Source organism: Manis javanica, chromosome 17 (assembly GCF_040802235.1).
Source record: "Manis javanica isolate MJ-LG chromosome 17, MJ_LKY, whole genome shotgun sequence".
Lineage (NCBI taxonomy): Eukaryota > Metazoa > Chordata > Mammalia > Pholidota > Manidae > Manis > Manis javanica.
In genome coordinates, this window is record NC_133172.1 from 23,835,958 (window position 1) to 23,853,068 (window position 17,111).

The following is a 17,111-nucleotide window of genomic DNA, read 5'->3' on the forward strand; positions in this document are numbered from 1 at the left end:
GACACCAGCAGTGCAGTGAAGGAGTGGCAGGGCAGGCAGGGCCCCAAGGGCAAAGGGCACATTTGAGGTGGTGTCTACTTCAGGAGTTGGGATCCCCCTGGCCGCCCAAGTTCCATAGAGCCCTCTGGCTTCTCCTCTGACTGTTTCCCCCTTCCCCACCTGCCAGGGGTGTAAGGACAAGCGCCTGGTCAGGCAGCAGCCACAGCAGGTGTCAGAGCCTTCAGAGGGTGGGGTAGCAGGAGCCCGAGCCCAACCCGATCCTGCAAGGTGGGGGAGGAGCCTGGGCCTTGCTGTGTGCGCCCCAGGTACTCTGAGCCTGCAGACCCCTTGGAGAACCTGGAGTTCTTGCCTCTGGCCCTCAGCCTCAGTGGGGCTGCAAAGAATGGTCCCGAAGCCATGAGCATCCGGTCATGCTTGCGGGCACCTGGGCCACAGCCTGCTCCCAAGCCACTGGTTGAGCAGGTCGCCTCCAGACCTCCACTTGGTCCTCTGGGAATCCCGCCTGGGGCCTCCCGTGCTGCTTACCTCGCAGCAGGCAAATGCTTTTATCCATTCTCTGAAATTAAACTTCCCCATTTTTCATTATCAAATTCTGAGCTGGTGTCATCTCCCCCATGCCGGCGTGTGGCACTCGTTTACAGTGCCCGAGATTAATATTAGGTGTTTGTAAAAGGCGAATATTAGCTTCTCCCTTATATCTGTCAGAATTAATAACTTCCCCATCACAGATAACTCCAGGTCAATATTAGATTCGCAGATGAGGCTGGAAATAAAATGTATGGAAATATAACGTCTCATTTGTACATATTCAAAAGAAGCCCTTTCATTATTGAAATTCAGCAGCAACTGTTCAAAGGTCAGAGGACTTTGTGGCCTGGAAATACCCACCATCTGGCCTGAGCAGTTCCAAGCGAGGACAAATCGGTGCCCCTCCACAGGGAGCCCGGGAAGATGCGGGGCAGCTCTGCCAGAGACTTTATAGGGCAGAGAGGATAGAAAGCTTACCCACAACCATCCCAAGCTCATGCTGGGACTGAAGCCAGGGCCTGGCGTGGGCACCTCGCCAGCAGCAGCCATCCATATGCCCTCCCCACCTCAGTGCCGAATCAGGGGCACAAGGCCCCTCCCTTCCCCCAGCAGCCGGGGACTGTGCAAGCAGGCAGCAAGGGGTTAATAGCCAGTGCCAGGGAAGGACCCACCTTCCCCCTGAAAGAGCCATGCCAGCCCAGCCTTGCCCACCAAGCTGGGGGAGCAGAACAGGCCTCCGAGACAGGCAGGCCAGCTCCCTGGTTGGCAATCGCTCATAAATCATAATTGACAAGCAGAATTTTCCCTTGAGCGGCAAGGGTGCTTTATTTAGTTGTTTCTATTTTATCTGGTTGCAAGAAATGATGGGCCCCCTCCTCACCACTTTGACTGTTTCCCATAATAATGAAACTCTCCACGAACCCCTCCAGCTCTGCTGAAAGGGTATCTTGGGACTCAGGCCTGCAAGTGGGAGGTGAGAGGGCAACACTGAGAGTGACAAGTGAGGAGGGACACACCAGCCCCCGTGGGGCACCAGCCCCTGTGGGGAGAGCCACCCCTGGGCAGGACCCTGAAGGCACCTCTCCTCCCTCAACAAGAGGTCCTAGCACTCCAGGAGCCAGGCACACACAGAGGAGACCCACCCGGGTCACAAGGAAGTAAACAGAGGGCCAGGAACAGCAGGTCCCAGGCTGGTCTGTGCAACACCTGCCTGTCTCCCTCACAGGACTTTGCCTGGAGGAAAGACCCTGAGGTGTTTCCACAGTCAACTGGGCAGCCCAACCCTGACCAACCCTGACAGCGCTCCTCGAAGGCCTGTCCAACTCACGTGCTGGGAAGACTGGGCATCCTGTGGTTACATGAGTGATGGGGCGTGGGTCTTGAGCACACCACATATCCCTGAGGCCATTCTGTGTCCAGGCTCCAGAGGCATAGGAACAACCCTCCCACAGAGGGTCTGATGAAGAAATCTGCGGAAATCCCTCCACCCAGGCACTCAGCCATCCCGGCTCGGGGAGGCCTTTCTTTTCGCTAAGAAGCCTTTCTCTGGTTCCCATAAATGACTTAAGTTCTTCCCTATTAACAGGCTCCCTCCAGGTAGGCTGGCACTGACGTCCCAGCTCTAGGTTCTGAGTCTTTGTGAGCAAGGGGCCCCTGTTCTGGAGAAGATGAAGGGGGAAAGCCCTTCTCTTTCTTTCTTCCTAAGCCCTTCAAATTCACAGTGACCCAGTTAAATCCCTCTTAACAAGGCCCAACCAGTTAAAACTCTTCAAAAATAAACAAGGTTCAGAGTGGGCTTTTCCTGCAGCTCTGGAGGCTGAACTGGAGAGGAGAGGATGGCACAGGCCCCTTACCTGATCGAAGGCACTGTGCTGTCTTCCAAGGTGGTGTACTGGGCCTTGGCCCCCTGCCTGAAATCCCTCCTGGGAGCGGCACCTCTGGGCTGGGGCCTCCTGAGGACCTCTTCCAGCCCTCTGTCCCTCTGCGCTGGGCCCCCTGTGGAGGACTCAGGCTGCAGTGAGCCTTGGCCCTCCCGGTCTGACCTGGTGTTAGCGCTGGCCAACAGCAGGCTTGTCCCCCTGCCACAGAGGCCTTGCAGGCCTGTGCTCCCCGGAACTGGGGGACCAGGATGTCAGGTTGTAGTGGAGCCTGGGAGGCCCAGGCAGAAGTGCTGGAGCATTAATGGGGCTGGGAAGAGGGTGTTCCTCAACAGGACAGATGCGGAGAACCCAAACCCTGGCTCTCCTCGCAGTTGAACACATCCCAAACCCACTTCTGTGCACACGAGCTCCAGCCACAGCCACCTGTGGCCACTGGATCCATTCTGAGGCAAGCCCCGAGCCTCCCTCAGGGGCAGGGGGAGGTCACTGGGGCAGAAGGAGTATACCCTGGGCTGTGCTCCCTCTGAAACCTGCAGGGGATGATCCTCCCTCACCTAGTCCCAAAGCCAGCTGCCCCTCAGAGGGCGCAAGAGCCAGAGGGCTGTAGGCATGGAGCTGGGGCTCTCATGCAGATCCAGGGCCACTGGGCGAGCCCTGCATACCTCTGCCCAGGGTGCCTGGGGGTCCCGGGGATGAGGACTTATCTGCTCCCCCTCCCACAGCATTGGCGCCCCACCCTGGGCCTTGAAAAAAGAAGTCCTGCTGTGAACCGCAACACCCACACACTGTCTCTGCTTCACCTCAGGATATATGCCCATCTATCTGTCCTTCCATTCATCCTAAATATTTATTGAGCATATATGCAAGATACCATTCTGAACACTGAAGACATAGCAGCCAACATGACAGGTGAAATATTTGACATGCTCTCAATGAAATGAAGCCACCACATATACTACTGGAGAGAACCAGAGGTCAGGCCTGTTTACCTGGGCAGTCAGAGGTGGCTTCATGGAGGAGGTGATGTTTAAGCTGAGCTGGTGATACAACAGGGTCAGGTAAGAACCTTAGGCCAAGTGAACAAATTACTTGGTATATTCTAGAAAATGGTAGGATAGTCAGGTAGATATTTATTAAGAGAGAGGTCAGTGTCGCCTCCTATGATTGATCCCACTCAGCTGTGCCTACTTTCCCACCAGAGATGCCCAGTTGGGCTGCAGTGGGCTCTGGCCAGCCACTGGGCAGCCTAAGCAGGGCCCCTGTGCTGCCAGCACCCAGAGAAGAGGAGCAGCCAGGGGCCTTGGGGGTGATGGAGTAGGGAGGGGAGGTCCTGTGTGTGGAGTTCCTGCTGACTAAGGGTGCAACCAGCAACTGGTCAACTCCCAGGGCACAAGCGCCTTGCTGTCAGTACCCCTGAGAGTTCCAGATCCAGACAGCAAATGGAATGGTGCTTCAGTTTCTGGAGGCTTCCACAGCAAAGTGCCACAGGCTGTGTGGCTGGGACAATAGGCACGTATTGGGCAGTAGTGCTGGAGGTCCAAGATCAAGGTGTGGGCAGGGGTGTTTCCTTCTGAGGGCTGTGAGGGAACACCTGTTCCCGGCCTCTCTCCTTGGCTTGTGGACAACTGTCCCTTCTTCACCTTGTCTCCATCTGTGTCTGTGTCCAGATGTCCCTTGTTATTAGGACACCAGTCAGACTATACTAGGGGCCCACCACTCCAGTATGAGCACATCTGAGTTAATTATATCTGCAGTGACTCTATTTCCAAATAAGGTCACATTCAGAACTCTACCATATGGAGTTGGGGCATTAGAATCCGACCATATGGATTTGGTGGGGGACATAATTCAACCCACAACACAAGGAGTCCAGGAAAGTGCCTTACCTTCCTCTTCCTGGGAAGCTTGGTGTCATTCCATTCTCTCACCCATCGCTTCGCCGAGCGTCTGCAGTGAGTGAGCTCTGGTGTAGGGCAGAGCTGGATGTGGGTGACTGTTACTGCCATCCGTCCCCCGACTGAACTGCAAGTTCTCAGGGGACAGGACTTGGTCTTCCTTGCCCAACACTGTATTTCCAGAGTCTGATAAAGAGGAGGTGCTAATAAATGTCTGCCAAAGGGAGGAAGGAGCCTCTCTGCTCTCCAGTTTTCCAGGGTCACAGGGTACACACAGTCATGAGAATACATCAAGTAGGAACCCACTGGGAGCTCGCGCCCCCTGCTCCGCCCATCCAGCCTTGCCTCTGGCCTCAGCCTGGATCCAGGTTTGGGGTTCTTTTTTTCCATGCTCTCAGGTCCTCAGCCAGCTGAGGTGTGAGAACCACTTTCCTGGAAGCTGGTGAGACGGAGGGGTTTGCCTGCCACACAGCGCAACCCACAGCTCGTACATGTCTGTTCTCCTGGCTAGAGGATGGCAACAAAAGTGAAAACAGGCTTAGCTGTCCTTCAGCCCTTAACACCCATTCACCTCAGGAAGTCACATCCCAGTGCATGAACTCTTGGGACGGATTGATGGGTAAATGGATAAATGGATGGATGGATGGATAGATGGAGGGAGGGAGGGCTGGCTGGTTGGATAGCTGGAGGGAGGGAGGGAGGGAGGGACACGTAGACTGACGGAGGGATGGGAGACGGTGAACTCAGCAAGACTCCCCATCTGAAGCCTCACTCCATGCTTCCACCCCCTGCTCAGTGACCCGCAGAATGAAGTCTGTGGCTTCAGCCGGCACTCCAGGTCTCACTGGCCAGGACCACCACCCCCACCCCCCCCCGCAGCCTGTCTTCCTCCCTGCCGTCCTCCAGGATCTTTCTGCCCAGCCTGGTTGGGCTTGTCTTCACTGATCCCTACACACTTACATGTCCTATTCATCACCAACCCGCCACACCGGGGGTCACCAAAACCCCCTGCTCCTCCCCTTCTAGAAGCCTCTCCTCTCCCAAGGCCTGGCAGTAGGCAGATGGCCTGCACGGTGCTCAAGGAACTTGCTCCAGCCCATGAGGCCTGCTCTTAGGGATACCTGAGGTGCTATTTGCAGGCAGTGGGGCATGTGCCCCTTCATGGCAGCATTGTGAGCTCCTCATGCAGCAGGCTGCCCAGCTAAAATGGACAATGTAAAGCCCCACCTCAAGGCTCGCCCTGCAGAGGAGAATGGTGAGGTGCACAGCAGGGCTCAGCCTGTGGGTGCACAGTGGCTCTCACTTTCAGCAGCTCTCCTTGCAAACTCCCACCACCACCCTGGTGAGAAAACTGGCTATCATCTAACTCCAGGCTCCAGGGTCCTTCTCTCTGAGTCTTCATATCAGCCATGTGGCTGTATCTGGGCTCCAGGTGACAGTGAGCCGACCACTTTTCAGGTTGTGCAAGAGGAAATGTGGGGGAAGATTGAAAATGGGACCGCCTGCCAAACACTATCCACTTCTCAAGGCCCAGCTGCCCCCCCACCCCGACCACTCCCACCTTCTCCAGGAAGCCTGTGCTGAATTCCACAGATGTCAGCCAGCATGGCCCCATAACATCTCCTTAGCTTTCTCCCTGTCCTGGGGAAAGGACACTAACTCATGCCCCTGGGTGAGCATCTAATGGCCAACTCCACCTGCTCCTTCATTTAGATTCCCCAGGCTCAGCCTCACCCAGGAGGGTATGTGGTAATTATGGGCTTCATTGGGATTGTTTGCATGAGGCTGGAGGACCCCAGAAAGGGTGAACTTCCTGGAACAAATGTGGAGACCCAGTGGCATGACAAATGCGTGGCTTGCTTTGGGAAAGCCTCTCCCCCTAGCACCCAACCTCACCTCATTTATCTTCTTCAGGTAACAGCTCACACTTTGTGGTTAGGGGGTGACATGACACAGGATTAACCAGTCAGAGCACCATATCACCCTGACCAGTGATCAGTTCCAGGAAGGACATATATGGCTTTCAGAGGAGCACTTGTCCTTGGGTTGCTAAAGCGAGAGGAGCCGCTGCTGGTGAGAATGAAGCCAAAGTGGGGGAAATCAGAGCTAAAAATATTCAGGAAAAGCAAAACATCAATTTCACGGTTTAGGAGCCTTCATCCAGCTATGCCTGAAGGCACAATGTTACAGGACCAATACAGTCTCTTTGGTGAAACCCAAAAGTTGGGTTTGTGTCACTTACAACCAGACTCCTGGAACCATGACAGATCTGAGACAGGCCAAAGGTCACAGATGCAACAGCCAGTCCCACAGGATGTCTGGCCTGGCCTTCTCAGCCCTTGCATGGCCATTTACCCTCCACACACCTCCTGTTACCCCCTATTATCTGAGGCTGCCATGCACTTCCGGCAGGAGTGGTTAGTCCCTCCTCACCCTGTGACACAGACCTTCAGAGTCGAGATGTGGCCATATCACCTAACTGCAGTCGGGTCCTTCTCTGTCTTCCGAGGCTTGACCCAGCCTTCTCGGGCTGGCTGCATTTCCGTATCACACATTCTGTGGTCTCTAACCTTTGAGGCACATTTACTCCTGGCACACTGACCACACTGTAGGCCCTTCCTGAGAGACGTGTGGATCAAAGTCCAATATTGGCAGCACCTGTTGCCTCCTCCCTCTGCACCCGGCTGCCCCCATCACCCAGCTCATGGGCACAGGCCTCAGCTCTGGAGGCCCCCACAGTGCTGGCACAGAGGAAGGGCTCCCTCCAGGCTTGCCAGAAGCGGCCGCAGTCCCTCACTGGCTTTGCAATCACTTGCTGTACTCAGAACCTCTCATGGAAGGTGAACAAAGAAGAGCAACGGTTTCCCCGAACAGCATGAACCTAAGGCCTACTGTCCCCCTGTCTCGTGGGCAGGCCCCCTGGAGCAGCCCAGCCCATACCCCTGCCAGTGCCCTGCACAGCCGGCTGCCTAGCTCCTGGGGGACATTTCTGCACAATGGGTTTGGCGGCCCTGCAGCTTCCCAGGCGGATGTGATGGCAAATAGCAGGCGCTTGGCACATCTTTGGGATTTCTGTGCATAACAGAAATGTCAGGCGGATTTTAATGAAAGGCTGTGTGCTTCTGGGGATTGACAGGCCAACACAGAATCCTAATTTTCAGATGGCTTGTTCTCAGGGCTTTCAGCATTTGGGGACAGGGCTGAGAGGTGCTCCCAAAAGTCCTGCTGGGGAGCTTAGGCCATCCCCCCATTTGCAGGAGCAGCCGCCCTTCAGCCCACAAGCTCCGCTTCCAGGATCTGGCCCCGGGTGCAGAGTCCTGATTTAGAAACAAAATTATTTCCCTTCCTCGCCCGCAGCATTTGGACACCTGCCTTTTGCCTACACTTTGTGAGCAACGTGTGGCGGAGGAGGCAGCGTCCCCTCGGCTGACGTCAGGGGCGGCAGGAGCACAGCCGGCTGCCCTGGGCAGGTGCCATGTGGGCAGGTGCCACACAGGCGGGGGCTGGGCAGGGTAGCGGGAGGTGGCGGCAGTGATCACGCTTAAAGGGAAACCCTGATTTCCTGGCCAGCCCTACGGGGTCAGGGGACCTTGACCCAGGTTCCAGGGACCGGGAAGGGCTGGCTACCCACAACATGAGTGGGAAAGAGCCCTTCCCCCTCAATGAGTGTTGCTAGGGTGCTGGTGGGCTCATCCTGAGCCAGAGCAGCCCTCAGGGCTGGGGAGACACCGCTGAGCTAGACAGACGGACTCAAGGGGACTTCAGGACAGGTTGGGGGCACCTGAGTCCATCCACAGTCTCCAACACTGCCCCTCCTTGGAAGAGCATAACTGCCACTCTCTCAATTTGCCACACAAATGCTACTTCAAGCCCCCTTCCTCCTGATGAGATTGCAGATTACAACAGCACTCTCCCTTGAGGAAATCCCCTGGTCCCTGCTCCCAGGAGCTCAGAACCAGCTTGGAGGGACACAGCTCCTTAAATAAACTGCTAAACTGCCAGAAAGAAAGAACTGAACTTTGTGGGAGAAAGTTGGGGAGGGAGAGTGGGGCAGTTTACACAGGGGCTCCGCAGGGCTTGTGGGAGGTGTGAGAAGCAGCCCGGCCACAGCAAGAAGGCAGAGGCTCCCAGAGTCTGCTGGCAGTTGGAGGGGACCCCAAGCTGGGGGTTACTGGGCTCTTCCCTGCCCTCCAGCTGGGCCCTTGCTCAGACCTCCAGGCCTGGGTCTGCTCTCTTCCCTCACTACACTGGTGATGCAAACGGCAAGCCCCAGACACCTTTGTTTGGCAAGCCTAGTCCCTAAGAGAGACAGAGGAAGACACAGAGGGCAGGCGGGGCATCCTCACCAGGGGTCCTCTGCCCCACCTAGGGCCTTGCACTTCAGGCCTCAAACTGTCACGGCTCAGTCTTCCCTCCAAGGGGCTGAACCAAAGCTTGGAACCCACAAGCAGGGACCCCAAATCTCACAAAGAAATCTGGGCTGAGAGAGGTGCCCACTCTTCTGAGTAGGGGATGGGTGGGGACAGGGACATGAGAGTCTGGGAGGCCTGTGGCCTCCTACCCTGAGGAGCTTGCAGAAGGTTGGTTTTGTCAGGTTACCATGAAGGGTAGGATTTGGATGGAGGGCAGTCAGTGGCAAGGAGGCAACCCCCAAATGCAGTGATGGCATGAGGGGAGCACAGGGAGGGGCCCCACATCATCTGGGGGACACATGTGCTAAGGAATGGGTAAGTCAAAGGAGGCAGAGCCAGTCTTGCTGAGTCCCCCACCAAGGGGCCCAAGGGGCCTTGAGAGCTGACTCCTGCGTCCAGGTGGTAGAGGGCGGAGGTCTGAAGGGATCCTGGAGGTGCCATGTCACTGCAGGAAGCGGCTGGAGAAGGCGGAAGGCCTGAGCCTCACATCATCATGACTCCTGCCGCCTGGAATGAACTCTACGCCCGAGGCCACAGGACCCCGCAGCCCCACCTGCACCCTGCCCCTGGCCTCTTCTCCCTGAAAGGGAGGTGCCCAGGCCCTGCCTGCCGCCTCTTCCCCAGCCTCCTCCCACCACTTGGGCCCCCGCTCAGTCCTTGGATGCACTGGGCTCCCTCCCAGGCTGCTCCACCTCTCAGCTCCTGCCCTGGCAGACTCCCCGGCCGTTTTCTCAGCTCAGCTGTGACTTCTGCAGGAAGCCTTAGCTCAGGATGAGGTCAGGGTGCTCCAGGGGTCCCTGCGACTCCCACTGCCTTACGTGTAATGTCTGCCCTCCACCCTGCTGGACCATGAACTCTGAAGCAGGGGCCACGGTGGTTCCCAGGACAAGCTGAGGTCTCACATCTGGGAGGCATTCAGTCAGGGGTCGTGAGGGGAAGTGGGCAAGCACTCCCCCATGCTTCCCACTGCCAGCAGGGACCTCCATCCACAGTCTGTCCCTTGCTCCAGAGGGGGAGCACCCACTGAGCTGGCCCAGGGCTGGCCCTCCTGTGTCCTGGGACGCAGCACCTGGTTCATCACCTGGCAGACGGGCTGCTTGGGGGAACCAAGGGAGGGAGAAAACAGCCAGCCCCTCCCTCTTCTACCTTTGCTGCAATTCCCTGTCACCCATGTCCTCAGGGAGGGGTGCACAGGGAGCCTGGCCGGGAGCATAGGACCAGGGGTACACCTTCTGAAACCTGTCCACTGAACTCCACAAACAACCCCAAAGAGGAGCAACAATCAATGAGCTGCCCTACTGACAAAACCCAGCCACAATGCAGGTATTTCTCACATTTTTATTGTGTTCATGTATGTTGATTCATTGTGGTTTTGTCAATAAAAAAAACACTGCACAAAGTCTCACAGTAAAACTCACCAAAAATTATTTATTCCTATGAGAACAGCAAATTACATATTGAAGATTGGTGGCAGTGGGTCAGACAGCACGCTAGAGACAGAGGCTGCTGGCATCTGGGGATGAGGTAAGGTTCCCTCTCAATCCAGCACTGATAGGCCTCATGTGCCATGTCCCACTGTCATCTGACAACACCCTCCTCAGCTGCGGCTCAAGGACCTGTCCCCCAGAGGGTCCTCAGGGTGGGCAGATCAAGGCCTCCAGAGTCCACACCCATGAACACAGGGGAGTAGGTGATGGGTGTGGGCAGAAATAGGAGAGGACAATTTTGACCAAGTGAGCCAGGAAGATGTTCTCAAGCAGGTGACAATTGGCCTGCCTTTTGAAGATCAGGTGGGTTTTAAATTTTCACTTCCATGAGAAGGAAACAGCATGAGCAAAAGCTTTAAGGCAAGGAAATGCTTACCACACTCAGAAAACAAGGTGACAGTATGCTTCACACATTTCAACATGTGACTGAAGGGACACTTGGAGCAACCCTGGGCCAACAGCACCAGTGGGAACCTCTGTTTCCTATCTGATCGCGGCTGTCTGCTGATCTAGTCAATCAATGAAGATGGGTTCTTTTTTACATTATTCCTTGGAAAATACACTCCCTGGTTCTGGTATTTCAGGGGCAAAACATAAATTGTGGAGGTGGCACAAACTATAAAAGTGAGCTTTTCTTTTAAAATATAAATGTGCCAAGAGGTGCACAGTGTGGAGGGGTGGGGGAGAACCTTAGATCATTAGTGTCTCCCGCCTGTCTTACTGACAATAATTGGTGGGCGGGGATCCGGCCGGGCTGGGCGGCTGGAGCAGTGGGCGGGCAGTGCCGCGGAGGGTAAATGGCAAGCGGGCCTGCCAGACGCAGAAAAATTGGCGGGGAGTGAAAGGGAGGGGGTGACTGCTCTAGAGCCACCTTTGCTACTTTGGGCAATTAACAAGGGGGCAGGGATATATATTTTTTTTCCTGGAATGTCTGCTTGGGGGCCAGAAATTCATACTTAAGCCAATTGTTTGGGTACATGGGAAAGAACACATTTTTTAAAAAAAATCAGTGGAAGATTTCTGCTCCATCCTGGCAGCCCTTTCCCTGCACATCTTTCTCTTTATGCGGTTTTGTCTCAGTGATTCGAGCATGTTCTAATTTTGTCATTCAAGCCATCTGACTTTCACTGCTCTATACAAACAAAACCTAATTTAGTCTGAGATGTTTTAAGTCATAACAATGACGGATGGCCAGGGTTCAGGTGTGGTGGAATATTTAAATATCTAGTCTATATTTTTCTGATATAAAGACAGGCAGCTTTTTGTACTCTGATTAATTATGACTTTGCATTTCAGAAAAAAAATAGCTTTTTCTATTCTACATTATTAATTGGTTATTTAATTAGGAATTCTCCAAGCTTCAGATGTTGGGAAGCTAAATCTGTGAGTGGGTTTAAAAAAAGCCGAGCTCCATCCTGTTGCCTTTTTGTATCTTATGAAGGTCACAATAAGACGTGATTGTTTGGCATAGCGGCAGTGAATTATGCCACCCAGACAAGCTTTTAACCTATGTGCCTTCACTCTGAGTGAGACACACGGGCATGTGCTCTCTTTAAACCGTTCTCTATTGAAGAGGATTCAATCACCATAATGAATCTGAGGCCAGGCAGCAATCTTCCGCACTGAAAGAATTTCTAAAAGATTGTAGAATTTGTAAAACGAACAGCTCGCAGACTAAATGGCTGTGTGGGTGAATCAATTATTGCAAGGCCCCGAGTAGTCATAATATTTAGTACATATCATAGAGTGTTTCAGGTACAATAAGATATGCTCATTTTTCCCTCTTCCTGCTGGAAGTGGTCCCGGATGCCTGCAAACAACCCCAGTCGATCAACGGCATCCTGAGAAAACAGGGTCAAGCCGACCACGTCCAATGCACATTCACATGTGCAGCTGGGCGCAGATCCAGGCATGTGCATGGACAGTAGGAGGCTGGAGTCTGGAGAGGCAAGGGGGTGGCTGAAATGCACCATCCCATCCCATCCCATCCCATCAAGTCTGCCTCACCAACCCTCACAGATGCTAAGTTGACAGTTCTCTTTTTTAGAGCCTGGTTTTGAACCGTTTCCTTATTAATACAATAATTACTTTTCTCTGACAGCACCATTTATAACCATCTACTCTGTGTCCAACTAACCCTGTTTTCATTAATCAGTGGACATGAAGACGATTGTCATCACCTCTCTGGATTATGACTTATCGCCCTCATGCAGACTCTTTTTGGGTGGACACAAATCAGGTGAAGGTGGAATCTTTTTGGCCCCTGGTAGGGAAGCTTCTCACACATAAGCCTAAGTACTAAAGACCTTCAGAGAAGGGCATCCAGGGAATCCCCAAGGATGTTTGGAAAAACTGTCCCACAGTGCTTTCAACATTGCAAGACAGGCAGTAAGCACCTCCAGCACTATGGGGAAGGCTGGACAGGTCCACAGGGAATTTAAAGAACCTCATGGTGTCATCAGGGCAAGAGTTCCAATTGTTGGGAGTATGAGAGAAAATTTACAACAAGGCTAAGAATGTGTTAAAGGTGGATGTCGCAGGGATTAAGGCTGTGGCAGGGCCCCAAGTGGGCATCCTAGAATGAAGCTGGAGATACTGAAGATCCCGTCAGTGTAATTCCCCAGAGGCTTCCAGTAGTACTGAAAGACCTCTCCTCTTGTTAGCGTTCTGCCATAGAAATGAACACACAGCACACATTCCACAGTTTCTCAAAGCCCCAAAAGTGGCATTGCTTGCTATCCCCTTAACCTGTGCTTCCTGGATGAATCTTGCCACTCTGAGACCCATTAAGCCACATGTCTGCCTCCAGGGAATGGGAACATCTGTCCCATGATCCTCATCAGCCTGGCTTTGCCAACTGTGGCTGCACGTTTGTCATGAACACTCTGGTGATGTGAGTGGCTCACCATTCTCAGCTGGCAAGGAGATAAAAATAAAATTCCTCCTACTTCCATGCAGAACTTTCCTCCAGTGAATTCCACCTTTGAGCCCCTTTGCTGATATAGAACAAAGAGATTCTGTTTTTTTACTTAAAAAGATTGCCAGTAGGATGCAGAGCCAAGACTCAAGCCAGGATCTCCAGAGAGCTCTTTCCCCCTTCCCCCAGAGTATCTCCTAGGTAGCTGCTTCTTCCTCAACCAGTTCCTCTCTGGCTCACCCACAGTACCCATGATTCTACCTCCCAAGAGAAGAGAATTCTCTCTTCCCAAATGGACCGAGAGCAGAGCTCACTCAAGCAGCAGCAAATGGAGACCATCCATTCCTAAAATATCCTCTGAACCCAGCTCTCAACTGCCTCCTTCTCACACTCAGCTAAGGAAAAAGGGGGAATAAACAGAACTAGCCTAGAGACTTAAATGACCAAAAGATCCAGGGATAGAGAATATGAAGTACATAGAAATGGAACAAATATGTTTATAATCTCCACAGGAAAAATTAGAACTTAACAGCTCTTTAAAAAGTCTTAACTAAATGGAGAGATATACCATACTCATGGATAGGAAAGTTTAACACAAACATTGTAAAGATGTCACTTCTCCCCAAATGGATCTATTGGTTTGATATTATTCCATTCAAAGTCCCAACAGGGATTTTGAAGAAACTTGTTAAATAATATGGAAGAATAAGGAGCCAAGAAAAACCAGGATACTTCTGAAGATGAGGAGCAGAGAGGAGTAAGGACTTGCTCCAGCTTGACAGGACTTAGTACAAAGCTACTGTAATTCAGGCAGCATGGTGTTAATGCAAGGAAAACCAAATCCACCAGGGAAATGGAGAGCCCAGAAATAGCAACTCATGCTAAGGTATGTGGTATTTGGCATATGATAAAAGTAAGCCAGAATAATAGTGATGAAAAGGGACTGTTGGAAAAAAAATGATTAGCCATCTGGAAGAAAAAAAGAAATTGTATCTTCTCCTCAAACCATGTTGGAAAACCAAATCCAGAAGGATTAAAGACTTAAATGTTAAAAACAAAACTTAAAATTTCTTAGTAGAAAATATGTCTAAATATCACCTAGACCTTGGGATAGAATTAAAACATCTGATTATATTAAAATTAGGAATTTTATATTTACCAAAAAATACCTTTGAAAGTAAAAAGTATTGTGACACACATAGCTGACAAATTTATATAAGAAATGTATTGAACTACATATATCAAGAAGAGAGCATAAGCAATCCAAAAGAAAAGTAGGCAATGGACATAAAGAAGCATTTCACAGGACACTATATAAATATGGCCAATGTGTTTATATTAAAAGATGATGCTACAGACTGAATGTTTGTGTCCCTCCAAAACTCTTATGTTCAAGCCCTAATCCCCAGGTCTGGTAATTAATCCCCTTTAGGAGGTAATTAGGTCATGAGAGTGGCACACTCATGATGGGATCCGTGCCCCTCTAAGAAGAAACATAAGATACCTCTCTCTCTCCACTACGTGGAGATACAGCAAGAATGCAGCTTTCTGCAAACTAGGAAGAAGTCTCTCACCATGAACTGGATCTGCCAGCACCTTGGAATTCCCAGGCTCCAGAAACTGAGAAATAAATGTCTGCTGACCCAATCTATGGTGTTTTTTATGGCAGTCTGAGCAAACTAAGACAGATCAATATCATTGGTGATCAAGGAAATGCAATCAAGACCATAATGAAAGACCATTTTATACCTATTTGATTAGCAAACAGTAATAACAGTCAAACAATACCAAGTGTTGGAGAAGATATGGATCCACAGAAACTCTCAAAAATTGTTACAGAGGCAACCACTTTAGAAAAACAGCTTGAAATTATCTCCTGAAGTTGAATATTCACAGTAATGCTACTCCTAGGTATATATACCTAAGAGAAAATCCTGCATGTGTATAAAAGGAGACATATGCAAGAATTTTTGTAGCAGCACCATTCACATTATCAAGACCCTGGAAATAACCCAAACACTCATCAGCAGGACAATAGGTAGTCTATTTTCACCCAATGGAATACTCTATGGGAACCCTATACTTAAGCAGACAATATTGAGGTGCAACAATATGGGAGAATCTCAGCAACATATTATTAATTGCAAAAAGTAAGTCACTAAAGATTATATATAGGATGGTAACCTTTGAAAGTTAAAAACTAAATACAAATATGATTTACTTTACATGTATTATTGTATATAGAAATGCAATACAGGCAAAATAAAAATACATAAAAAGGAAAGCAGAGGAATGAACAGAGAATTGAAGGGATGCTTACCTTGACTAAGGGAGATGGGGACATGGGGTGGTATCATAGATTATGTCCAGCTCTTAGCTTGTGTTTCAGATAGTAGCTTCACGTTATTAAAAATATCACTTAAGTAACTATACCACATATGAACCATGCATAGCCCAAGGATGAATGTGGGTGAAGTACAGATTGTGATAAATCCATTCCATGTGCTCAGGTCCAGTTTTTAAAAAATATATGTGCTTTAACCCAGCAATTCCTCTTCTAGGAATTCATCCTAAGGAAAATAATTGGATATGTATGCAAACTGCTATATAAAAGGCTATTTAGAAACAAGTTATTTCTAATAGCAGAAAACTAGAAAGAACATTAATGTCCAACAACAGGGGATTGGCTGAACAATCATATGGTACCATCATGCAGTGGAATACTAAAGCAATTTTGAAAAGTAAGATGACATGTTGTGCATATATACACTGTGGGGAGAAAAACTAAAATGAAATAGAGCAGAAAAACTACAACCCTGATAGCATGGTGAGATTATAGGTGACTTTTTAAAGTTATTCAATAATTTTAAAAGGTAAATTTAAGAGATAATAAAAGATTTGGTACTGAGCTGGGGCATGGAGAGGAGCAGTTGGAACAGACCCTTTTGCAGATATTGGAAGGATTACTGCATCATATAGGCAAAAACATACACTTATTAATTGTTCATATTTTATATATTAAAAGAATTATGTTATAGAAACTTAGGGGAGAGGAAGTAAAAATGCCCCAGAATCCCTCTAACATTGATATTCTTCCTTCTAGTCTTTTTCATTACTACTTCAACAGTTAATTTTATCTGTCACCTTGCTAAGCTGTGGTACTCAGTTACGGGTCAAACACCCGTCTAAATGTTGTTTTGAATTTATTTTTAGACAGGATCACATTTAAATTAGTAGACTTTGAGTAAAACAGATTACCTTCCATAATGTAGTGGGTCTCATCCAATCAGCTGAAGGCCTTGATTCCCCTAAGAAAGAATTCTGCTCCACACTACCCTCAGACTGGAGCTGCAACATCAGCTCTTCCCTGGGTCTCAAGTCTGCTGGCAAGAACTCAGACTTGCCAGCCCAGACAACCACGTGGGCCAATCCCTTAAAATAAATCTATCTTGTACATTCTTTCTCTCTCTACACACATGTACATGAATCTTATTGCTTGTGTGTGTGTATGAATACTATTGCTTCTGTTTCTCTGGGAAACCCTATACAATTATTTATATTTGCATTTAGGTCTTTTTGACAAAATAGGGTATTCATATCCTATTTTCATATAACACTGAGTACATCATGAACATTAGCCAATGCTGTTTTGTCTTTTTAAAGTCTTTTAATTGCCTCATATCATATTTTTATAACTTACTCTTAACCAGTTCCTTGTCAGATACTTAGATTTTTCCAGTATATCACTATTGTATGTAATGTTGCAACTAAGAGGCTGAGATATAATCTTTACATCTCTGATTCAAGTTATTTTTGAGAAATGTAGTGAAGAGACACTGGACTAGCAGACAGGGGCAAGGTTCTAGAACTGTTTTGACCACCCTGAATGGGGGCTTCGCCTCTTTGGCCTCAGGGTGGCTGGTTATTTCCATGAGCCTTTCCAGCTCATTCTACAATGACTCTGCAGTTGCAGTCAGCCTGAATCACTCCCC